Source organism: Lissotriton helveticus, chromosome 10, assembly GCF_964261635.1.
Source record: "Lissotriton helveticus chromosome 10, aLisHel1.1, whole genome shotgun sequence".
In the NCBI taxonomy this organism is placed as follows: Eukaryota; Metazoa; Chordata; class Amphibia; order Caudata; family Salamandridae; genus Lissotriton; species Lissotriton helveticus.
In genome coordinates, this window is record NC_136071.1 from 254,430,567 (window position 1) to 254,456,295 (window position 25,729).

Genomic DNA, 25,729 nt, shown 5'->3' on the forward strand with positions numbered 1-25,729 from the left:
ATTACCTCCAGCTGCGGGCTTCTCACGAAAAACTGAAGCCCTGGCACTTACTCCATGACCAATTAGGCGCTGGCAAGTGATAAAACATCATAAAGTTAAAAATTAATTATGATATTTGTAAATTAAGCACCAGCTTTGTCGTAAAGTTACCTATCAGCATTTCACACGCATGCCTTAATCACATAGTCAGTGCATAGTGCAGTCAACAAATACCTTTTTACAATTCTCTGGACAGTAAAATACTACTGCACATGGATTAAATTGTACTGCAATGATTCAACTCTTAGCAGTTTCTTTACCTTTAGCTATAGTGTAATACGTTATATTTGCAGAAAGTTTATAACTCAGACTTTTTATCCACTTCACAAATGTGTTAAAAACGCATTCATTTTCTAAAGAGAAACACTCATCGTATGCCTCTTTTTGCACTATGTTGTAAAGTAATGCTGCATTTTGTAGAAGGAAAAACACCTCATTCAAATCCTCTCCAAAATTACACAATTCTTGAACAGCCTTGCACATATCTGTAGTGTCCTGCTAGACACATTCTAGTGTTAGGCCTTATACTAGTTTGCCAGCCACTCCTCGAGGGCTGACCTGTCATACTCACTCCATACCCATAAATCAGAGGCGTCATCGGTCAGGTGACCCTGCTAATAAAAGGGACCAGGTGCACATGCTCTGGGTCGGTTATGAGTGCCTCAACGATGTGTCAGCGAGGTCCTTTATGCTGCATGCAGGCCTAGGGCCCAAGACCCTACAATGGCGATGAGGCGTTCTGTCCCCGCATGTATGTTGTCAGTTACGCGGAAGTTCCTCATGGGGAGACATGGTATCGGTCTCCGTACCCAGCGGGCCCAGTTATATTCTTTGGTAGAGGCTGATGTCCCTCTGGGCAACCAATATGGACTCAGATCACACTCCCATATCCACATGATTCAAGTGCAACTTTGTGCAATGGAGGTTAGGTCTCTTGGGGTGCCCAGCGGCAGTCAGTGGAGATTCTTCTGAAGTGGTTAGTGACTTGCTGAGTTAGGCTCATTCATCTGTGATGGTTCAGGTGCTGGTTCCAGGGGGGTCAGCCAACTGACCTTTGAAGTCACTTCTTTTTTGGCCTGGGGAAGGACTTTTCCCTGAGTCGGGAGCCACATGCACAGTCCTCTCTTCGCTAGCCCAAGGTGTGGCAGGTGCAGTCCAGCAGAGGGTGCAGCATCTCATTGCGAAGTCCAGGGGTCAGCAGGCAAATCCTTCTTGGGTCCTTTTTCCAGTTCTGATGTGATCTCTGGTCCACGGTGCCAGGGGTGCCATACTTAGCCCCATAAAATTACCTGGGAGGATGAAGCGGTCACTAGCCACTGAGCTATTAGATCCCTTCCCTCTTGGTGACGACTTTTCGGCTACGTGTGGCACCTGGCAATGCCAGATTTCACTATTATGCCTACTCTCAAGATGTCGGGCCCATTCCTCAGGTGTTAGAAGCTTGATACCCCACCCTAGAGGTGTGGCTACCTGTGGGCTAATTGCTGCGGGAAAGGCAGTTTGGGCACTAGTCTCCTCTCTCTGTCCCTGTGACTAGCATGTCTACCTGAACCACGGAAGCTATCCTGGCTGAAGACGGCTGATAGCCCGAAACCGTCTGAACTGGGGTGGTGTGGAGTGCAAAAAAAACGATGGATTTAGGCCCAAATCTCTGTACTGGGGTGAATGTATGATTTTGTTCTGCATTCTGTCCATCACCTGTTGTTTTTGCATTTGTCACCCCAAAGGGGATGGGTATGCTCAGACGTGAGTCCCATGCTCTCCACACCACTGGAGTCAAGCTATCCTGGCTGAAGACGGCTGATAGCCAGAAACCCGTCCTAGGATGCTTTATTCCGGTCCAGGAAAGACATGGCTAGGCAGTTCGGGCTGGACTGTTCCCATGAGGCACAGGTTCAAGGCTGATTTGCATATGGTCATGTCTGAACTGGGGTGGTGTGGAGTGCAAAAAAAACGATGGATTTAGGCCCAGATCTCTGTACTGGGGTTTAATGTATGACTTTGTTCTGCATTCTGTCCATCACCTGTTGTTTTTGCATTTGTCACCCCGAGTGGGATGGGTATGCTCAGACGTGAGTCCCATGCTCTCCACACCACTGGAGTCAGGCTATCCTGGCTGAAGACGGCTGATAGCCAGAAACCGGTCCTAGGATGCTTGATTCCGGTCCAGGAAAGACATGGCTAGGCAGTTCGGGCTGGACTGTTCCCATGAGGCACAGGGTCAAGGCTGATTTGCATATGGCCATGTCTGAACTGGGGTGGTGTAGAGTGCAAAAAAACGATGGATTTAGGCCGAGATCTCTGTACTGGGGTGAATGTATGACATTGTTCTGCATTCTGTCCATCACCTGTTGTTTTTGCAATGTAACCTTTTAACTACATCACTGGACAATAGGAACTATCAGGTTTTGGGATTGGGAACAAGACTGAATAGAAACCTTGGTTTCTCTCTGGAACTGGAACTTCCAATGCTGCACCTTTCAACAGCAAAGAGTTCACTCCTTTCAGAGGTAATTGTTCTTTACCACATTCTTTGGGACCAGGGTCTGACGGACAAAAGACTGGGGCCATTCTTTGAGTACTAATAGCCATTGTGTATGACTAACAACACCCACTTGTTGCGACTTGGCTCTTTTACTTGTCGTAAACGAGTCTCGCACCTACTTTTTCCCTTGATAATCAGGACTGTTAGCCTTGGCCTTAAGACTGCAAAGTTTGTGGTCGGGCTTTACTGCCTTGCACAACCCTGATTTTAAGCTTGACTATGAAAGGGAAATTAAGTTTGCCCAGCTTGTCCCAACTTCTTTTGGAAGAAAGATTTTTTTGCAGAAAAGGCTGAATGGTTTAGTTAAAACTGTAAAAACTGGCATCTGCTTCTCTTCTGCATTTTTCTTAACCACCTCACTCAGTTCCTCCTCAAACTGTTTATGTCCTACAAAGGGAAGTTTTGAATGAACTCCCTCTGATAAGGATCCAGTTACAACAGTTTTTACCAAAGCAATCTCCTTGCTACCACCACAATCCCTGCTGCAGTTGTTGCTGTCCATAAAGCTTCAAATGTTGAGCCTGATATAAACGTTGCTAATAGTTCTATATTATCCAGTATTGCGGTAGGATCATCTCCCCCATCACGGCAATCAAGAAGGGCCTGTAAATCCTTTAAAAGAGGTTGTGTTGGGTATACAGCATATGGACTAGTTTTATTTCAATATTTATTGCTGTGAAAACTCGTTTTTAGGGACTCCCTGTATTTTTAGGTCTCGCCTACGCGCACATGCGCTGTATATGAAAAAGACCTTTAGCCATTGGTTCCCTTTTTTGAACCAAAACGTGCCCGCGTTGCATTGTTTTCAATGGCAACGTGTGCACGTTTGGCGATTCCCTTGCGGGAGGGAGCAGCGGCGCCATATGTTATCAACTATCATGCCTTGCTGCTTGCTCCCACAAGGGAATCGCGCAGGCCCCCTCCTCTCTCCTCTCTCCCCTCCCCCTGCTGCCGCGCGAGGCACGTGCGCTTTTGCTTGTTTAGACTGGCTGTCATCGTTTAGGGGTGTGGCTTGTTTTCAATTCAATTTCCACTTAGTTTGAGATTTTTCTTTTTTAAGTACATTGAGGATGTTTTTATTCCTGAGATTGGACACTTCTATTCTACAGGTAGTACTACTTTGTAGCTCTCGAATCATCTCCTGTAGTAGTTAGAGTAGTGACTCTGTCCTGTTTTTTTATTGTTTTTTTAAGGGAATTGAGTTTTATTCTGAGATGGAACACTTCTGTTCTTCAGGTAGTACTCTGTTGATCTCCAATTAACGCCTGCAGTAGTTAGAGTAGTGGCTCAGTCATAGCGCAAGCGTTAACTGTTGTGTTTGAATCGGGGACAGGCAGCATGTGTCGGCCTGGTCGGCCAGTAACTTTGCAGTCTCCCTCATCAGAGGCGTTGAAAGAGTTTGAAAAGTTCGTCGCTGCACCTCTCACTCATTCCAGCACCCTATTTCCTCAGGAGGATGGTAACCCTATGCATATTTACGTGCCACCGGTGCCCTGGAAGTGGCTGCTGTCCCCGCTCATCGAGCACGGGGGAGGGTTATTGTGCCGGCTGCGGCAGCCGAGGGCACTGCTCCAGGCACCGCCCGGGGAAGGCTTCAAGGCCGGGCCTGACGTCTACATCTCCGCTCACTTCGTGGCGGTGTGCATGCGGGCCGGAGAACTTCTAGACCCTTCCGCTTCATCCCCGAGGTGTTCACCACACAGCCATGCTGCTCTCATGAGCTAGTCCCGGGCCGCTCCAACGGCCGCAGCTCCTTCACCCGTGCCGTGGACTTGGCCATACACATGTACCTTTGTGACCATGCTCCTGTTGGTGCCGCTGTCACAGGCACAGCGGTCTGGAAGGAGATGAGCCGTGTGCAGCTCACCAGACACACCTGGCAGGCAATGAAGAGCCGCTATCTCAAGAGACTTCGAGGCCGCGAGAGCAAATACTAACTATTCATCGGCATTCGCACCCTGGTGTACCCGCACTACAGCCTACGCCGTGACACCCGAGGACTTAACACTACCACCGGAGACCAAGAAGAAGAGGAGGACAGCGTGGAAGGGGAGGCAATTGGGGAAAGAGGCATTCAAGAGGACAGCAGCACACTTGCAGAGAACAACCCAGACGGGCCATTGGAACAAGATGGGCTTGCTACGCAGGGCGACAGCACAGGAGCCATTCACAATGGTTTTGCTCCTCCTTTGAGCAGTACAAAGGTTTCATCTACTGAGGGTGCCCTACTTCTTGATGCAAGTAATCAACCTACTGGATTGGAGATTAGCAAAGTTGCAGAAAACGCTGACTGAGATACCGCCCCTGCTCCCATAAGTAACCATGATGATAAATGTATTGTTGACAGTGACCTAGGGAGACAGGTTGCCACTGGAGGTTCTCTGGAGGATCGCAAAAAGGAGCTTAGGGTGAATCCATCTAGTGATAATGCCAGTAACTAGCCAGAGTTTGATTGGCTAAAGGCATTGATTCGACATCTCTTGACTTCCCTGAACCCAACCCTCCAAGTGTCAGAAAGCTCGATAACTTGGGACATTTAAAAGCTGCCCAGTGTAGACTTGAATCGCACTGGTTTATAAACCAGCAAGCAGCTTACGAGATTGACTTGTCAGCTGAAGCCGAAGATGACTGTAGAAGTATTGACATACATGAGAATTATAACGAGGTATCTGCTGCTGTGACCACTAGTAGTCCTCACAAGAAGGATGTGGTGATGTGTATCAAAGGCTCATCTGGAGAGAAGCCTCAGAAAGAGCAGGGTTCAGGGGGAAAGGACAGTGTTCAACGTCTCAATACTCCAGACAAGCAAATTATCACCACTTCCGGGCAGGCAAAATGAGAAAAACTGACCCAGGGGCTCAGGCAGGTAGATGTTTTTATTTCTTGGACCTTTCCTCTTGTTGACGCTTTTCGAGCACCAAGTGCCCTTGCTCACACTCTCAATACTCCTTGCAAAGACCAGAGTGGGGAGATTAGGGCCATGTTCCCCCTAAAAGGACGTCTGCTAGAAGGGCACTATGTACAGATTACCAAGCCTCCACAGTATGAGACCCCATTCAAAGAGTGAGAAGTGGAGAGTAGTGACAAGCCGCCACAGAACAAGATGTATCACAGAGACCAAAATGCAGGGAATAGTATCAAGAGATCTCAAGATGAGGCTACGCATAAAGATCAAGATGCAGGTAAGATTCTCATTGGGAGAGAAACCCATGTAAGGTGCAGGAGTCTGGAAACTGAACCAATCACCCCTAGATTGAGGCTGTACAAACATTAGCATAATTCAAGGGGCATTGGTAAATTTTCCTAAATTGAGAATCCACCAACAGAAATAGAGAACCATTGAAATGAGAAGCGGAACAGCGTATCTTGAAGAAGCGTTTATTTCCAATAAGTAGTCCACCCACAACACAGAGCGTCCTCCCAGTCAGATGATCGAACGGCAACTGACTGATGCCATTCGAACCCCTTCCAGTGGACACTCCATGCGTGAGCCACATTCAAATGAATACAACAATGCACATCTAAAGCATTGCTCGCTGGCCGCGCGATGTATAAGCATTAAACATAGCATTAGACATTATACCAACATTACAACACCTTTCCCCTTACGGAAAACAACAAGCATTGGCATAGCCAATAGGTCTCACCTTTGGGACCTTATAAGTGTTTAGCCATGCAACAGTTGATGTTGTTGCACCAAGGATATTGTGCTGGATAACTAAACACTTATAAGGTCCCAAAGGCGAGACCTATTACCTATGCCAATGCTTGTTTAATTTGGATGTGGCAGCAGGGCTTCTTCAGGAATGGAATTTACTTTTGGAATTTGAGGAAATTCTGAGTCAGATTTGTCGAATGAATATATTCTAATCTGGAAGCAAGGAACTGCAGATCTGCAAATATCCTTCTATTCTTTAAGGACCATGGGCCTCATTTATGAGAAATGATGCATCGCTGCGTGAAAGCAGCGATGCGTGACTTCTCAGTGCGCACTCCTTGCGGCATACCTGATGCGTCATATTTAATGTATGACGCATCATGTCGCAAGGAGTTACAGACACGTCAGTATTTCTGACGTATCTGTAAGCGCAAAAGTGACGCATTGCTTGAGTGTGTCACAAAAGTGACGCAACTCCAGCAATGCGTCCTTTCACTTGGGGAAAGCCCCATGTGAAAGGGCCTGCGTCAGTCTTACGCCTGCTGTGAGGCAGGCGCAAGATTTTGACGCAACAGCGTCCTAAAAGTGACGCAGTGAAATCTATGAGATTTCACTGCGTCACTATTACGAGGCTTTTTGCGGGGGAACGCCCCCTGCATACATTATACCTGACGCAGGTATAATGTATCGCAGGGGTTTACAAAGTGACGCATCTGCTTAGATGCGTCACTTTGTAAACAGTGCGCAACAGGAGGCATGTTTTACGCTGCCGATGCGTCACAAAAATTGACGCATCGGAAGCGCAAAACTGACGCAAGGCCTCATAAATGAGGCCCCATGTTCTTAAGAACTTCATGAAAAGAAAGCCGCTCTCCTGAATGTTGCTCATATTGAGCAAAAAAACCTTTCTTCTGCCCAAACTCAAGGCTCAAACTCCAAAACTGTTCTAATGTGCACCAGCATTTGCAGAAAATGAACTTCTTGCACACACTTACCTTTTCTGCCAATTTCACTATAATTCTTGTTAGAATCCATGCACTGTCTCTTTACCCCAAGCTTATGAAGCGCAGATGAGATTGACCCCGAATCATGAGCGTGAGGTAAGCTCCAGATATGTTCACCAAGTCACTCTCATCTTCCTCCTCCAACCTGTATATGGTGCCTCTTTTGGACTGGATCACCTCCTTCCTCACCGGGAGAACTCAGAGCGTCTGCCTCCCCCGCTTCCGTTCCGAAGCCATCGAGATCATCTGCGGCGTACCCCAAGGCTCATCTCTCAGCCCAACCTTGTTCGACGTCTACATGGCACCACTCGCCCACGTCGCCAGAGAGCACGACCTAAACATCATCTCCTACGCCGACGACACCCAGCTGATCCTCTCGCTCACCAAGGATCCCCACACCGACAAAACCAACGTCCACAAAGGAATGAAGGCCGTTCATCCTTGGCTCCACCCCCTCCTGCCTGAGATGACTCCTGGTGGCCTACAGCACTAGGAGCACCCCCTACACCCACCAACCACGCACGAAACCTAGGGGTCATCCTCGACTCCACACTCTCCATGACAAAGCAGGTCAACGCCTACTCCTCCTCCTGCTTCAACTCCCTTCGCATGCTTTGCAGGATCTTCAAGTGGATCCCCACTGAAACTAGAAGGACAGTCACCCAGGCCCTCGTCAGCAGTAGACTGGACAACGGTAACGCACTCTACACAGGAGCCCCGGCCAAACTCCTGAAACGACTTCAACGCATCCAGAACGCCTCCGCACGCCTGATCCTCGACATCCCCCGCCGCAGCCACATCACACCCCACCTGAAAGACCTACACCGGTTCCCCATCAACAAGAGGAAAACCTTCAAGCTCCTCACCCATGCCCACAAGGCACTCCATGACACCGGACCAGCGTACCTCAACAGACGACTCAGCCTCTACACCCCCGCCCGCCAGTTCCGCTCCGCAGACCACGCCCTCACCACCGTCCCCCACATCCGAAGAGTGACCTCCGGCGGCAGATCATTCTCCCACCTTGCCGCCAAGACGTGAAACACCCCCCCCATCCGCCTACGGCAGAACGAAGACCTTCTAACCTTCAGGAGACTCCTCAAGATCTGGCTCCTCTAACAGTAGCAGCATTCCCCCCCCCCCCCCCCCCAGCGCCTTGAGACCCTCACGGGTATGTAGTGTGCTTTACAAATGCTATGATCGATTGATTGATTGATTGATTTTTGGGTGGTCTTGCTGTGCTCCATTGCTTCAATCACCCTCACAAAGTCGAATTTTTATCAACTAGTTGAAGTACAGTCAGTTATCCTGGGAAAAGGCGGGTCTCAATATAAGAAAAACCCATCCCCTTAGATTTTTGTCACTTTAAAATGGCTCAGCTTGCAGTGCTTCGCCTCCTCACACTCCTTTGCACTGCACCGAGACAATATAGGTAAGTGCTCATTTCCCCCACTGCAAAGCAGGAAGAAAAAGTATTGGCAAAGCCAATAGGTCTCGCCTATGTAAGAGCTATGTAAAAGCTATTTGCTTTGCCAATATATTTTAGCCAAATTTGGGCTGCTGTTTAGCATTGCTAAAGGTTAGTGGGGTAAAGTAGAGTGGAGTGTCACACAGTAGAGTAGATTGTTATGAAGTGGCGTAGAGAGTCGTGGCGTGGAGTGGTGTAGAGTAGAGATGAATGGTGTAGTGTGTTATGGTGTGGCATAGAGTAGAGTGATGTAGTGTTGTGGGGTGTCATGGAGGGAGTAAAGTGTCATAGAGTGAAAAGGTGTAAAGTGGAGTAGAGTTGAGTGGAGTAGAGTGTCAGAGTGGAGTAGAGTATTGTAGAGTGAAGTGACATAGTGTTGTGGAGTGGCATAGACGGTGGTGCGAAGAGTGGTGTAGAGTGGTGTAGAGTACAGTGTGGTAGAGCGGAGTAGACTGCCGTAGAGTGGCATATAGTGGAGTAGTGTGGGAGAGTTGAATGGCATAGAGTGGAGTAGAGTGTTGTGGATTTGCATGGAGTGTCAGTGGAATGGCGTAGATGGCAGCAATGCAGAGTGCAGCAACGTGGAATAGAGTGGGATAGAGTGCAGTGGGGTATAGTGGAGTGGAAGAGTCAGAGGCAGATTGCAGTGGTGTAGAGTGGAATGACACAGAGTTGTATATAGTGGCATAGAGAGCAAGGGAATAGAGTAGATTGTTTCTGAGTGAAGTGTCGTAGAATGCAGTGTTGTAATGTGTAGGCTAGATTAGAGTGGATTGGCGTAGAGTGCAGTGGCAAAGAGTGCAGTGGTGCATAGTTTTTTAGTGTGGAGTACAGTGCATTGGCATTGAGTTGAGTGGTGTTGAGTAGAAAGTCATCAAGTGAAGTGGTGTAGAGTGCAGTGATGCAGTGTAGAGTGGCGTGAAGTGGCATAGTGTGGAGTGATGCATGGTGTGGTAGCACACTGCCATTACAGATAACACATTTATAATTGAAACTAGCAGCCCGCCCCAGCGTTGCCTGGGGCAGAAAGGGGCTGGGGGCAGTACACCCGCTCCCGTCCGACCCCCTCCCGTCCCGACTCCCTCCCGCCCTGACTCCCTCCCGTCCCGACTCCCTCCCGCCCCCACTCCTCCCACCTGTCGCTCTGTGCACGCCCGCCCGCCTCCCGCCTCGATTTCAATAAATTACCTGAGCTGCGATCTTCACTTCACCGCCGTCGCCATGACGTGCCCGCGCTCCTCACTTCACACCGCAGCTCCATGTCACTCCTCCTCGTCATCACGCACGTCCTCATCACGCACGTCGCGGCCAGCTCTACATCACGGCCAGAGCAGCGTCGGGGCCGGCGCTACTTCCAGGGCACTACTTTTTTTAAAAGTTATATTTTTTAATGTACTTTTAAAAAAAAAAATTATAGGCTATGTCCATCTGCACACCCTGACAATTTCTACAATGTATCGGGTGTGTGGATTGGCGCTGTGGTTCCGGAGTTTACCTGGCTCAAAGGTGCGTGTTCTCTCTTTATAATAGTAGTATAGATAACATTACAATTACACAGACATACAGTTTTACTGATAAAAGGAAATAGCGCACAAACGATAATGTGTGGAAATGTCATGACCTAGTATATTGATATTTTTTCAATCGTATTAATGTATTTGTTTCCTCAACACTTCAGAATTACCAAAAATGTGCTCCATTTGTGATTTCCATATTCTGAAATATCTGCACAGGTCATTCACAGACATTTAGATTTTGTTTTGTACTAGAAAAAAATAACATTGTACAGTACACCTCGAATATCCAGCATGGTTGTCACATAAATGTTCTCACTTTGAAGTCAAAGAAAGAAAAGTAAACACCAGGTTCCCTGGAAGACAGAGCCTGACATTTGACCTCTGTCTTTGAAAGCGCACCAAATGCGACAAGATAAGAACAGGATTTAAAGGCCTATTTACAAAAATTCAGTTCTATAAATAGAGTTTGAGCAAGGGAAGGGACTACCTCAAGCTGAACAACCTAAAACAGATAAAGCCATCAAATAGAAAGGAAGCAAATGTGAATTACTAACCAAAAAAGCAATGGTAAGCAATGGGCAAAATGCATTCCCAGGGAAGCTTTGTGAATGTCCCCAAGACGTCATTAGCAAACTTGACAGCTGTGCTGTCTGGTAGGCTTTGACCTAATAAAGCAGAAACATAATGTGAAAACCCCATGTCCCAGCCCAGCACATGGACATGGAATGGGAAAGCATGCCTGCTCGTCTTGATCTTTAGTCAGTAAAGGGAAATTCAACACAAAGGGCCACATTTGCTAGTCTTTGATGTAGGGCAGCACAGTAAGTCAAAAGGAAAGGGCAGGAATGTGTTGTATTTATGATATATAGTACATTCATGTCTCTTCCCTTGCGCTGGTGCTATTTTAGCTGCCTCGCACCAACACAGGCACCCTTGCACCATGGTGCTAGGGTGTCTGCATTGTAGGAATTATTGTTTTTGTGCAGGAAGGGACACCTTCCTGCACAAAAACAATCACTGGAGGTGTTTTCCTCCTTTCAGCACACATAGAAAGAGGAATAAACAAGAAGATATTAAATTATTCTTCCTCGTTACGCCTCCCCTGGGGATGCATAGGTTTATAATGAATTCCCAGGTTTACAAGACCTAGTAAATATGGTAATGCGTCAAAATACAAGGGTGTTGCCTGGGAACACCCACTGCAATGTCCATGGATCACCTCTTTGTCGCAAAGTAAGGCAACGCAGCGACTTACAAGGGTATGAGAAGCCACACAAAGTGGCTTTGCATGGCCTAGCAGATATGGGTCTGCTCTATGCGCCGCCGGTTCACGTTATCAGACAGCCTTCTCTTTGAAGCTCTTCCCTTCAATAGACAAACTTGACCTCTGTGCCATCGGGCAGCCAGGGTCACTGGAGTGTGTTGAACAAACATTAAACAGCTTAAACAAGCCATAGCATGCTTGTAAACATGCTTAAATTAGATTGTCTAAATTGACACAGAGAGGCCTGATCTATCTAAATTGACACAAGAGAGGGCGCATTATCATAAAACAACATTTACATTATAATCAGTAACTTTTTCAATTACCCTCATAGTGTCCGAGACACGAAGGAAAAAAAGCATTGCCTGGAAGGCTGGAGGAGAGTTGTGAGCGGCAGGGGGATTGCTCTACAATAAACATTGTAGAAACCAATCCAATCCAATCCAATTCATTGTAGAAACACTTACTACCTAATGTGTCCAAGAGGGAGGGGGAGTGTGGGCTCTGGGTAATGGTAAAATGTATTACCTGTCCTGAGAAGCAGGACACGAGGAGCGCTGAAGGGTGAGTGGAAAGGGAGAAGAACATTGCGGGTTGTTAGAGGGACTTAAAATATTTTGTATTATAACAACATGTTTTAAGAACTTCAGCACAGAGGAGAGTGAATGAGAGAGTGTGTGTGTGTATGTGTGTCAGACACCTCGCACCTGTACCCAACTACTTACTAGAGATTACATTGATAACACACCAAACAACCCCCACCCCTCCCCCCTCCCCGAAGCTAGGCCCCTGCTTGCATTCTCACCTGTAATGTAAACAAAGTGACTAATGCATGTTGCTAGACCTAAGAGCAACTCTTCTAATTACCCTTTGGTCAAGGGAACCCATCAGGAAGCTGACCATCTCACTATATGTGTGCGCGCTGGTGGCATATCGCCACTGCAGACTTCACCTGTCTGTGTTAATGTGGCATCATTGACTCTCCATTCCTGACCAGTGTCGGTCCCCTCGAGCTCCTTCATTGCACCCAACTGGGTGGTAGCGTTGCAGTACAGACTATAATTTCCATTACCTGTTCTTCAATTGGCAGACAAGGCTGATGCTGCCAAAGCCCCTCCAGGTCACAACACTCCATACATACACTACAATATGTGAGTCCTTGTGTACCCCAAGGTGTGGTTATTATAGTGTTGTTATATCTAGGCTATACCCCTGAATGCACCCTAGGTCGCATTCTCAGATTGTCGCTGAAGAGGTTATTCGCTTATTTTTTTTGGCTGTGTTCTGGAGCACTCTCTTTTCTTGCTGCTGTTCTCTGGACCTTTCAGGCGCCAGATCCATTCTGTTGCTTCGACACTGTCTTGCGTCACTGCGTGACCTCACGTGTTACCTCTCTATGCCTCATTAGGCCTGAACCACTTGGCGCCTGCCAGCTGGTACTCTAAACAGAACACGTGATCCTGTCCTTGCGCATGCGCGACTTGGGCCCGTTATCCAGCCTGCGTGTTCAGTGCTCTGTCACCGTGTGAATCTGTTCTATCCTTGATGTCGCCTCAGCTGCGCGCGCGTGTATTACTAATTATCGCCCTAACCTTGAGGAAGTGGTGACTACTGCGGTGACTACTGTAAAGGAGTGGAGCGGCTCAACCTTATGTTAGTCAGAGTGTGTGTGTGTGTGGGGTTTTTTTTTTGGGGGGGGGGGGGGCAGGGCGGGGTCAGCCCTGCTATAAGGGAGGACCATTGGAGGCAGCAGCTTGCTGGAACCTTCATCACTCACTCGTAGCTAACATTCAAGATTTCTTTGACAAGCAATCAGCTCCTTTGTGATAGCATCATCTAGTCCCTGCCATATGTGTGAAATAAGCATGCCAATGATTAGCCTCGGTATTTATTGAGTTAGTTAGTTAGTTTATTTATTTAGATTGTCAGTTAGAGCTATCAGTAATGGAAGGAAATCTCTTTTCGTGAACAACCTTCCTGGGTTGTTGCGTGTGCAAGGTGTAGGGTCAGCATGATTCTGTTGTGTCAGCGACAAGAGACTAGCACAGTGTAAATGTTTAACTTATTGGCTTGGGCCCTACTGAAAAGCCTCGAAAAGTGTAATTGCCATAGTATGTGGCGTGCAAACGAACAAATTACATGCACTTCTAATGTTATGATGCAGGTTCTTTCTTTTTGTTTTACGTTTACTTATCTTTGGTGTTACTTACGCATGTTCTACTTCCCAGGTCAGGTTTAGCAAACCCTGTTATCCCTCTGGGTAAACTCTCTCTGAGAAAACAGGCCTTGAACCGTGTAATAAATAACTAATTGAGCATCTCCCTAGGAAAAAACATGACAGATGGATGTCGCTCCAGAGTCACAAAACCAAAGGTCTACTACTTATATACAGAGGGCCATATTTACAGCAAAGTAACGCAACACAGCTCAGCAAGTCATCAGACAGGAATGTGCTGAATTTAGAAGAATACTGCTTATTCCTGCCTTTTCCCCTGCGTAGGTGCGTTTTGGATGCCTAGTACCAAGGTGCAAGGGTGTATGTGTTGTAGGCAGGATTGTTTTTGTTCAGGAAGGCCCATGCCCGCATAAAAACAACCCTGAGAGGCTTTTTTTCTTTCTATGTGTGCTGCAGAATAGAAAGAGGAAGTAACAAGGAGAAATCAAGTTATATTGATGAAGCAAAGCTTCGCATATTTTGCGGCTTGCCGAAATCAAGAACCTCATTTATGTGTAATAAGGTAACCCGTGTATGTTTTACTAACGTTTATATTAAGTTTGAGTAAAGTTTGAGACGCTTGCCTATGTGTATTTCTAATGAAATTAATCCATGTCCTCTAAAAATGGCCGCCGCTTGTATTTTAGTTATTGCGCATGCGTCAGCCACACTCACGTGTCCTGACGCGTCTGCAGAAGTGGAGGGAAAGTTATGCGCATGCGTAATTCATAGCTGTGCTTATCATGTGGTACTGCTCGTGCCACTGCTCTTGTATTTCGTCTAAATGTAGCTAACATTTAAATTGCATAAGTTTATTTCTTGATGATGAGTTAAAAGTACAAACCCTGCGATGTGTTTTCATAATGACATTATTATGTATTAATTTGTTTTCGCTTACTTTTCATGTACCGCGGGCAATGGGGGTCTGAGTGAGAGGAGAGCCATATTGGAGGTCCCTTCTGCGCCTGTGCGACATTCGGCAGCACGAGGGACCTTGGCTGATGGAACATAGCCAGCTGGCAGTGATGGGCGAGATGCTCCTGAGAAAGTCACCTCTGCCCTGCGAGAACAGCGAATGTGGCTTCTTATATGTTACATTGTATAGATGTGCTACTGTTAGCTCATGGGAACCCAAACATGCTAGGCGGTCCCAAAATATGTAAATGAAGGCTTCAAATCGCATATTGTGATTGGTGTGTTACCCAAATCCTACCTTAGGACCAATCGAAATTGAGGGATTCTGACACTTTGCAACATTGGGGGGTGGTACACTGTCCCAAAACTGTATATCTACCCTGGGTTCACCTAGTGAACCGTCCGACTTGTCTGGTTTAGCTGACCTGTCACTGACCCAACGCACTCAATAGGTGACTGAAAATACAGAGAGCTGCGGAGCACTCTGTCCGAATTTGACCATAGACTAAGGTTTTACTGAACCTTAAAGTGCTGGCAAGGCACTTAGCTGGGAGTTCGCTGACCCAATCGGGGTCTTGATCGATATCTGCAGAGCGGGTGGAGCGCAGGCGTTGCTTCCTAACTGTGGGTTCCGGTCCTGTCCTGAAGAGGGTCCTGTCCTGAGGGTTTGCTGTCCTGTCCTGAGGTCCTGTCCTGACTCTTATTCCGAGGGTATCCTGTCCTGTCCTGGGTGTCCATTCTGCACCTGCTGTCCTTTGAGGGGTATCCTTCCTTGAGGGTTTCCTGACTTTAACTGACCCGTGGCCAGGGTTTGGTTTCCACACCTTTCTAGGTAAATACTGCTCCGAAATCTCTTGAAATTCTTGCACCTTCTGAATTTCTAACTTTTGCTTCAATAAAGTTCAACATTGCAAATGTGATATTTTCCATGCCTTTCCGCAACTATTGAAAGTCATTTAAAATTTTGCAAAGTTATTTCTATGTCTTCTCATTTGTTAGAAATTATATTTTGCATAGCAGTGTGTCATTTCCTGATATGGTCTAGAACTTCGTTGCCTAGGTTGTTCAAAGGCCCTTTCACCTTAAGTGAAGCGTGTTATTCATTATAAGTTCTTCTATAATCACACACACTTAGTCTATCACTGTTTTAGATAATACTGACTTGCATAAGTATCTTTTCTCGTTACATTTTATTAGTACTTTGATGATTACTCTGTCATTATTTCTTTATGCATATGTGATTTACATTTTCTTGGTTATTGATTGCCTTATTTTACTGTATCTCATGCAAGAAAATATTGAACTTTAGATAAACATTTAAAAAAACTTCCAGTTGTCCGTGGTCATTTACACAGTATTTTGAATGTTATTGGTTGGGTTTGTATTTTGTTGCCTTTCCTTTACAGCTAGCTCCCTGATTCATTGTGGTCATTAGGCACCTGCATCGGTGGATGGTAAGTCGGGTGCACTGAGAATTGGTAGCAGGGAACACACACACACCAAATTGGTAGAGCTCGTGAAGTCACCTGATCGATGTATATGGTGATTTGAAAAGTATATGGGCCCTGAAGCCGGAAACGGCGAAAACTATTGGTCGGGTGGCCTCGCGCGCTCTATCAGTTTTTCTGGTAGATCAGAGGATGGTTAGGGACTAGTTGAGAGTAAGGCAGGGACTAGTTAGGCTAGTTAAGTCGGAAGCTGCTATTATATTAATGCTGCTACAAGAGCGGCTGTTCTGAGGGAACTGATCACTCTCTTGTGAATACGCTGCTGAAATTTATGAATTACTGTATTGTCATTATTCTTGTTCTTATATTGTTATATGTACTAATCAATGCATTTGTAAATCGACTTGTTAAGTGTTGTCCGAACTCCCCGGGGAATTGAAAGGGCAAGTGGTGAATAGAATCCATTGTCCTGAGGTCACAGGTTCGAGGAAAGTTAGGTGCAGGTTAGGATAACCGGGAAGCACTAACTAGGGTTTTCTGAATACATGTGTGAATAAATGACAGTAACGGGGTTCATTGGCAAAATTCCCATAGTGGCGTAACCTAGTAAGGGTCACATCGGAAGAGTAGCAGGTTCCTCGGAGCTAGCGTGAAAGCAGAGGGGTCCGCTGAGAAACCTTAAACTCGGAACATATCCCGGAAAGAAGTGGATGAGTTTAGGGGAATAACAGGTTCACCGATGCTAGAGTGAAGGGTAGGCGGAAGAGATCTGCCCGCAGCAAGTGAAAAGTAAATGGAAGTAGTTTACTTGCAGTAATAGAATTCTATCTCTGTCTAGACACTTGAGCACTGTGGCGAATGTGTATTTGTTGTAAAATAACCAAGCACTGAGCACTTTAAAAGTAAGAAAGTTTCCGTTACCTTGTGAAGGGAGGGAGTCAGTCGAGAAGCGCCTCTGACGTCACTCTGTGCCGCGCTGGGATTGGTAGAAACAGCGGGCGGGTAGCGGAGCTGAAATTGTAAAGGAGGGGTGAGCGCCGGAGCGTGGGAACTGTCTCACGAAGGGGCCGCGCACCCATTGGCAGAGCTTATTTTGTGTCGCGCACCCATTGGTTGCACGAATTTTCTGAAGCGCATTCTGATTGGAGGTAGTTTGTAAACAAAGTTAGCGCAGAAGTCGTATGTGGCACTCGCGGACTACAGAGACGCGACCTGATCCAAGGCATCTAGGGTTTGAAAGGGATCAGTGGAAGGCTAACAGATACGATATTATGTACGGAACCAAGAGAAAAATGTCCCTTGTAAATAAGGTGAAAAATTATTTTAAAACGGACAAACCCATTAAATCTAGGGAAGGTGTTCTTGTCCCAGCACCCAATACTCCTGCCTCATTCATGATGTTTGACCGAGGGTACAATACCTGTGTGTGGCTGGAGAATTGGGTGAAGTACACAAAAGATGACGGAGTATTGGCTTTTCCGTTAGATGGTACTTTCAATGGTAGGATCTTATTTAATTTAAGAACCCGAATGAATGAACTGCATCCCAGACCGAGACTAACGCAGTATGAAGCATTAGAGGAATGGGAGATTGAGGCTTTTGAAAGAGAAAGACCCCGAATGGACAAGGGTTTGACCAAGTGGTACCCCAGGCTGAAACAGGAGTCCAGGGATAAAAGGATGAAACAGTGGAGGCAGAGCATGATTGTTGAGGGTCTGTTTCCCATGATGCCGGCATGTCATAACCCTGCAGCGGGGGGGAAAAGTACTGAAAAATGTAAGCATTGGGGGGCCCTAGGGGATTCAGATGATGAACTAATAGATGACATCTGTACCAGAAGTCCGCCACCTTACAATGAGGGAACCCGACCTTCCAGTGTAGGAGATGTTCCCCGACGCCCCTTCCAAAAGGAAGAAGACAGGTCCCTGGGACTGGGAGGGGGTGGTCAAGTATTACCCTATCCTGAGAAACCCGAACTGGCGGAAACAAGGGATATATATCCCAAAGTGCCCGCAAGTCAGGAAGAAAAATATTCACGTACAAAAACTTTTTTCCCCAGACCCTTGTATGAAAGCGAAGAGAAACCATCGAATTCAGGACTGCCTTTTGTTCAACCTCCATATGGGGAAGAGCGCAGGTCCTTTAATACTGGAACTTTATTCCCGAAGCCAAATTATGGTGGAGGACCAAGTGAAACGCATCCTACTGCCCCGAGTTTTACTCCTCCGCCTACTGCCCCGAGTTTTACTCCTCCATTGACCCCACAGATATTACATGACACAACTCTAAGAAGGGTACTAGTGGAAAAGGAGCAAGAGGCTCTAGCTAGACAAAGAACAGAAATAATTCAGAAAATTTCTCAGATAAATACCAGTCCTGAGGCATTGACTATTCCAGTAACTATTGGACCGGTGGTCCCGTTATACGGAAATGGTCAGGGAAATCCGATTACTCCAGTCATGACCCCAGTCATAGCAACCCCGAGACAGGAACCAATCATCATAGATGATCAGTCCAGTGAGTGCGAGTCTGAAGTTGCATTCTTGGAATTGCCAAACAAACAGACCGCAAAGGGAACACAGCTGAGGTATAACCCTTTTAATGCAAAGGAAATTAAATTAGAGACAGCAACAGGTACTAGGAATGTCTCTCTGGTAACTCCGGATGAAATTGAGAGTTGGAGTCGTGAATTAGAAAAGCAGACTCCGCAAACAAAGCCTTTAGACCTCTACAAGCTGAGGGTTGAAATAGAAGAATTAATGGCAGGAAATGTGGGGTTGAATCGATTGAATACCTACTCTGAGGAAGAATTGTCGTTCATATGTAAAAGCTTTACAAGGAACACCAGAGTGCTCCATGAAAAACTGACCGAAACAGCAATTAGTATGGGGGTAGATATCTCAAAATCCAAGCCCTTACAGAAACCATACAGAGCAGACTTCTCAGACAAGGATATAGAACATCTGAATGTGGCCGGAAAGAAGCTACAGATTAAAGAATTAATGGGGGTACTGCAGAAATGGGGAGATGTGGAAAAATGGAGAAGCAGGTGGGCGAAAAAGAGGGAAGAGGTTCGCTCCCGACAAGTGACTCCCGAGTTTGCTTTAAGAGAGGTAGAAAAACCTGAGCAGTTATGCCCCATGCGCGAAGTTCCAGGAGGGAAATATGTGCATGTCCCCTGGTCTAGGCAGGATATTGTGTCCTTCACGAACGATTTTCCAAAATTAAGAGAGAAACCAGTTGACTGGTACCGGCAAGTGGAGAGGTTCGTGAAGGTACAGAAATGTCTGTGGAAAGACCTGGATGGGTTTTTCGACATTGTGGTTCCAGTAGATTTATGGACCCAGTGTAAAATAAACATAAATTGGCCCAGTGAAGAGTATCCCAGAGACAAGGACACAGGGGAGCCATCAAAGGAAGTCATGCGAAAATATGAGCAGGTAATTCAGCACTTGAAAGAAAAGGTGCCCGCCAAGGAAACTGATTGGACAAAAATAGATAGAACAACACAGGAAAGGGACGAAACAGTGCACTCCTTCTATGAGAGGTTATTGCAGGTATTTAAAACATACAGTGGTATTGACAACATCGACCTGAAGGATATGACACACTTTATTTACAGGTTTGTAAATGGTTTAAGACCTGAAATTTGTCAGTGGATAAAAGACAATAAAATCTGTTGGCATACTAAGAAAATGGATGAGGTCCTGCGGTACGCTAAGTACTGCGAGGACGAGATGGCAGAAAAGAAAAAGGCCCTTAAGGAGAAGGTTATGTGGGCTCAGGTGAAGCTCGCAGAACAGCAGGAAAAACAATTGAGTAACATGGTTAAAAATGCTGAGAACAAAAGTCCTGGGGGAGGGGGTGGAGGAAAGCCCCGGCCCAAATTTAGCAGGGAAGAGGCTATGAAAAAATTTCCCTGCCATCAGTGCGGCGAAATTGGACACTGGCGAAACGAGTGTCCCCAATTAGTCGATGTTAATGAGACAACTCCTGATTTAATTCCACAGACGCAGAAAGAAAGACCAAGAAAGACTCAACCCCAGGTAAAAACAGTTCAGGTGCCTCGAGCACCCAAACAGGTATACAGGGGAAGACAGGCAGAAAATGAAGAGATAGAGGTTTGGGAAAGCGGGGAGAACAGAAATACAGCAACTTCGCAGTATCTGCTGAATGATACCTTCCTTTGTAATGATCAGGACTGACGGGGCCTGAGAGGGGAGGACGAGGAGTGCGTACTTGGCGCTTCCTTGCCGGTAGACCAGTCTGGACCATATATTGAAGGAAAGGTTGACGGAAATGATGTCACCTTTCTGTTGGACACTGGCGCTACCCGTTCTACTGTAAGAACAGTAGACGTTCCAAACCTGCCCCTCTCGGGAGAAAACATCCAAGTAGTAGGTGTATCTAATCAATTGATTAGTACTCCTGTTACCGAACCAATGGAGATTTCAATTGGAAATTTTAAACAGATGCATAGATTTGTAGTCTGTGACACCAGTCCAGTAAATTTACTGGGACGTGATTTGCTGTGTAAAATGAACTGTACCATCTTTTGCACACCAAAGGGTGTCGAAATACAGACCCCAGATGAAGACGGCATTTATAAATTATTGTTGCTTAGACCTGACTCAGAACTTAAAAGATTGACCCTGCAGGACTTGCCCCAAGAACTACAGGAAGCCGTAAAACCAGAAGTGTGGGATTTCACTGGAAAAGATGTGGGTTTGATGAAAGATGTGGACCCCATACAAATAGCCATCAAAGACAATGCAGTATATCCTAACACTAGGCCCTACCGAATGAATGCTGAAGTGAAAGCAGGTGTCACTCTGGAGATACAAAAATTATTGGAAGGAAACATCATACAAGAAGTGATGAGCAGCCCATGCAACTCACCGATTATGGGCATCAAAAAGCCTAGTGGCAAGTATAGGGTAGTGCAGGACCTGAGAAAGGTTAACAAGATTGTAGTTCCTTGCTGCCCTATTGTCCCGAACCCTGCAGTAATTCTGTACCAGATTCCTTGGGATGCTGAGTGGTTCACTGTGATTGATTTGTGTCATGCATTCTTTTCGATACCCCTGCACCCCGACAGCAAATTTCTTTTCTCATTTGCCTTCGAGGGTCACGTGTATTGTTGGAACCGGGTCCCTCAAGGGTATACAGAGAGCCCCTCTATCTTTAATCAGATCTTGAAGAAATGTCTAGAGACTTTGACATTACCTGGGAACTCTGTATTAGTGCAGTACATAGACGACCTTCTATTGGCGTCTAAAAGTCACAGGGACTGTGTAGTTGACACCATTGCTCTCCTAAATCACCTGTGTGAGAAAGGGCATAAAGTGTCCCCTGACAAACTACAGTTCTGTGCGAAATCAGTGAAATATCTGGGACACCAGATAGAAAAGGGTGTCAGAAAAGTCACTTCAGAAAGAGTGAGAATAATTCAAAAGATGCAGTTGCCCCGTACTCAAAAGGAAGTCAGAATGTTCCTGGGTGTTTTAGGGTACTGCAGGCAGTGGATTCTGGGATTTGCAGCCTTAGCCAGGCCCTTGATAAAAATGACCACGAGAGGAATGCCAGATGTTGTACAGTGGGATGATGAAAGTCTAATGGCTTTCACAAGACTGAAAAACTGTCTGTGTACAGCCCCTGCATTGGGAATGCCAGATTATTCAAAAGAGTTTGCCCTTTTCTGTGACACTCGCGATAATTGCGCATTGTCAGTCCTGACTCAAGAACATGGCACAACCAGGAGGCCTGTGGCCTATTTCTCTGCCACACTGGACCCAGTAGCTGCTGGGTTACCAGGTTGTCTAAAAGCAGTAGCTGCTACCTGTGCAAGTTTAGAACAGAGTGAGTCCATTGTCATGGGACATCCTGTGACTGTTTATGTTTCACATGGAGTGGTAATTCTATTGACCAGAACTAAAACACAGTATCTCACCCCTAGTCGGCTGACTAAATACGAGAGGATTCTTGTGGGCGCAGCAAATGTAAACATTGTTAGGTGCGGTATTCTGAACCCTGCCACCTTACTTCCTGACCCCTCAGAAATGGAAGGTAGGGATGATGATGAACATGATTGTATTGATCTGACAGAGTTCAGTACCAAGCCACGCCCAGACATAAAAGAAGTACCATTGCCGGAGCATGATAAAGAACTATTTGTGGATGGTTCCTGTCTAAGACATGAATTAGGAGGCTTGAGTGCTGCTTATGCAGTAGTGTCTTTCGAAAAGATTGAACAAGCAGGTTATCTATATAACATCAAGTCTGCACAAGTAGCCGAATTGATAGCCATGATAATGGCTTGCAAAATTGGGAAGGACTTACGCATAACAGTGTATACTGACAGTCAGTACTGTTATGGCGTTGTGCATGACTTTGGCCAATTATGGATGCAGAGGGAATTCATGACTTCCTCAGGTACTCCCATTCGGAATGCAAAGGTTGTTCATGACCTTTTAGAGGCCATCCAGTTGCCCAAAGAACTGGCAGTGGTAAAATGTGCTGCTCATCAAAGGAGCATGGACAGAGTATCACTGGGAAACGATTATGCTGATCGAGTGGCTCAATGGTGTGCCAAAGATCGATATATTATAAATCCAAAACGAGGGGGGCCAGGAACCAGCTGCCAGCTTCAGGTGTTTGAGGAAGTGCCTACATGGGATGAGGTGAAAGAGTGGCAGGAGTCGGCTCCTTGGCAAGAAAGAGAGAAATGGAAAGAGGATGGATGTAGACCGAGACGTGTGGATGGTGTCATCATAGGTCCAACTGGTATGCCTGTGTTACCCCGACACTTGCTTGGCACAATGGCAAGATTAATACATGAAGGATCACACATTGGTAGGGATGCCATGATTCTGGTATTTCAACAGACTTGGTACAGCAAGAAATTCAGGAAGGTAGCAGAGTCCCTCTGCCAGAGGTGCCTGTCATGTCAACAGATGAACCCAGGCAAGAGGACCATGGTTGAACTGAGCAAGATTGGGAGGTCAGGGGGCCCCTTTATAAAAATACAGGTTGATTTCATCACCATGCCCCGTTGTGAAGGGAAACGATATGTCCTTGTCATTGTTTGTGTATTTTCAAAATGGGTAGAAGCTTACCCTACTCCCAAGAGTGACGCACTGACAGTAGCAAAGTGTTTACTAAAAGAGCTGATACCTAGGTTCGGAATACCATACATTATTGAATCAGACCAAGGTGGACATTTCCACAATGAAATAATGGCTGAACTGTGTAAGGCCTTTGGGATAAGGCAGAAACTTCATTGTGCATACCATCCAGAGGCTTCTGGAATAGTGGAACAAGTAAATGGAACTATCAAAAACAGACTAGCAAAGCTGACAGATGCTACTGGCATGAACTGGGTGAAGGCCCTGCCCCTGGTCCTGATGGGACTAAGAAGTGTTCCAGACCGCAAGACAGGCCTAAGTCCCCATGAAATCATTATGGGAAGAGTGATGAGACAAGCATGGGTGCCAGGAAGCAAACTGTTGAGTATTACTGATGATTTGGTGCTTGAATACTGCAGAAGATTGGGTGACCAAGTGCGTTCTATCTCTCGCCAGATTGGAGACAACGGCATCCTTAATCCAACGACTCCTCTCCACAACTTGGTTCCAGGAGACTGGGTCAAAATAAAGAAGCACACTCGATCAAGCTGTCTGGCACCCAGGTGGGGAAAGAAGCGCCAAGTAATCCTGGTGACAACCACTGCAGTGAAAGTCGCAGGTGTTCCCCAGTGGATCCACGCCGGACACACCCAGAAGGTATTGCCAGACAAAGGATTTGAAGAACCAGGGCAACCAGCAGAGGACCCTGAAGAAGCCAGACCAGTAGCAACTGACAACGAGCAGCCCAGCACCAGTCAGGTTGCAGGAACAGCAGACGTTGGCCCAGGAGTAGTTGACTGCGAACTGCCAAGAAACCAGCCTGCTGAAGAAGTCCAGGAAACTGAGCCAGGAGTAGCTGAAGACGAGCTGCCAAGCATATGGCCAGAAGAATGGATACCGATGATTGATCTGACCGAAGATCCTATCAGAACAAGAGAACGACTTAGTGAAGGTAGAGAGTGGACTAGTCAGGAAAAGCAAGGCACAGGCGAAGAACCTCAGCCACTTGAGATCCAAATCAAAACTGAGGAAGGAGAAGGTCAGACAGGGACAGAGCACGTGATTGATACAGATCCAGTGAATAAGACTGAACAAGTACCCGATACTGAACAGGTACCTGAGACTGAACAAATACCTGATATTGAACAAGTGCCGGATACAGAGCAAGTGTTCGATACTCCTCCATTAACTCCTGATGTGGATAAGGGACAGACGAGACATAGAGTAATAGTTCGAGCAGAAGAAAATCAAGAGATCGAAGTGCTTGAACAGGATCAGATAGAGTTAGAAAAACGGGTTCAGGAAACAGAAACAGAAACAGAGACAATTGAAAGCCAAAAACAAAATATTCCTGAACAAGGCCAGATTAGCAACCAGGCAGAAGAATTTGATGCTAGCCCTGGAACTAGTCAGATAAGGGAAGTAGGAGAAGAAAGTGGAGAAGAATTACCACAAGATAAAGAGAACAAGAGAAGAAGAAAAGAAAGTGAAGTCCAAGTACCAACTAAGAGAATAAAGAAAAGAAACAACCTTGAGCCTAGGTTTGTAAAAAGACTAAGACTAAGAATAAAGACAGTGGAAGAAAAACGTGCAGAAGCAAGAAGAAGTGCTCGAATAGCAGAGCAGGAAGAAGACTCTTCCAAAAGAAGGAGTGAGCGAATAAAAAGACAAAACAAAAAGTACAAGTCTCCTGAATGGACACTGGTTTTGGAGGAGCTTGAAGATCTTGATATAACTGACGTGAGTGACGGAGAACCTGTCCCAGAGTACTCAGCTGAAGAGGAAGACGAGCCACCGTGAATTTGCACAAAGTAAGCTAATTGTGTAAAGCAACAAAGAGGGGTTCAAGAGACTCCTTCTGAGCTAAAATGTCTGATTCAACAGTGAATGGTAGACCTAGTTGCAGCCGTTTTAAGACGTGTTGCAAGGTGTGTATATGTAGTATAGTAGTACTGATAGTTATCTGGATAGGATTAACAATTTTCATTCCCTTTGCTGTAAGTAAAGATACTAACATTGTCCCTACTGAAGTTGTAAATACTGACAGTGAAGAGCTGACAACACAGAGTGTAGAAAGACATGAGAGAGCATTGAGACAAACTAAACGAGACTTAGAAGCATCAGATGAGAAAGGACTACATTATCATGGCATGAAGAACAGGACACATTTAAATGTTTTCGCAAACTTGTTAATACACTATGTAGAGACTATGGAAATTGAGGATTGCTATGTCTGCATGAAGCTACCTACTTCGGTGGCTGAAGGCGTGACATACCATCATCTGCCATTAACTTATGGAATTTCCTGTAGCATTTTAGCTAGTTTATTTTACAAAAGGGGACCGTTACAGTATTATTACTCTAACAATGACGTGATCTTTTCTGAACTACCTATACGTGGGAACTTGAATCCTGTACATACCAAAACTGACACCATAAGATATATGGGAGACTACTTTCTGACTATAGGGAACATTGACATAGCAGACGCACACAGAGATAACTTGACTTGTTCTTTGCGTGAGCAGGAAA

At 46.0% G+C, this 25,729-nt stretch overlaps 1 protein-coding gene and 1 pseudogene across 5 annotated transcripts in view; one reads left to right on the forward strand and one right to left on the reverse strand.

Moving 5' to 3' along the window:
* Positions 1-25,729, reverse strand: part of LOC144786225 (solute carrier family 22 member 13-like) — a 418,586-nt gene that overhangs the window by 208,180 nt on the left and 184,677 nt on the right. The gene's annotated exons all lie outside the window — the stretch shown is intronic.
* Positions 3,923-5,423, forward strand: LOC144785220 (uncharacterized; annotated as a pseudogene).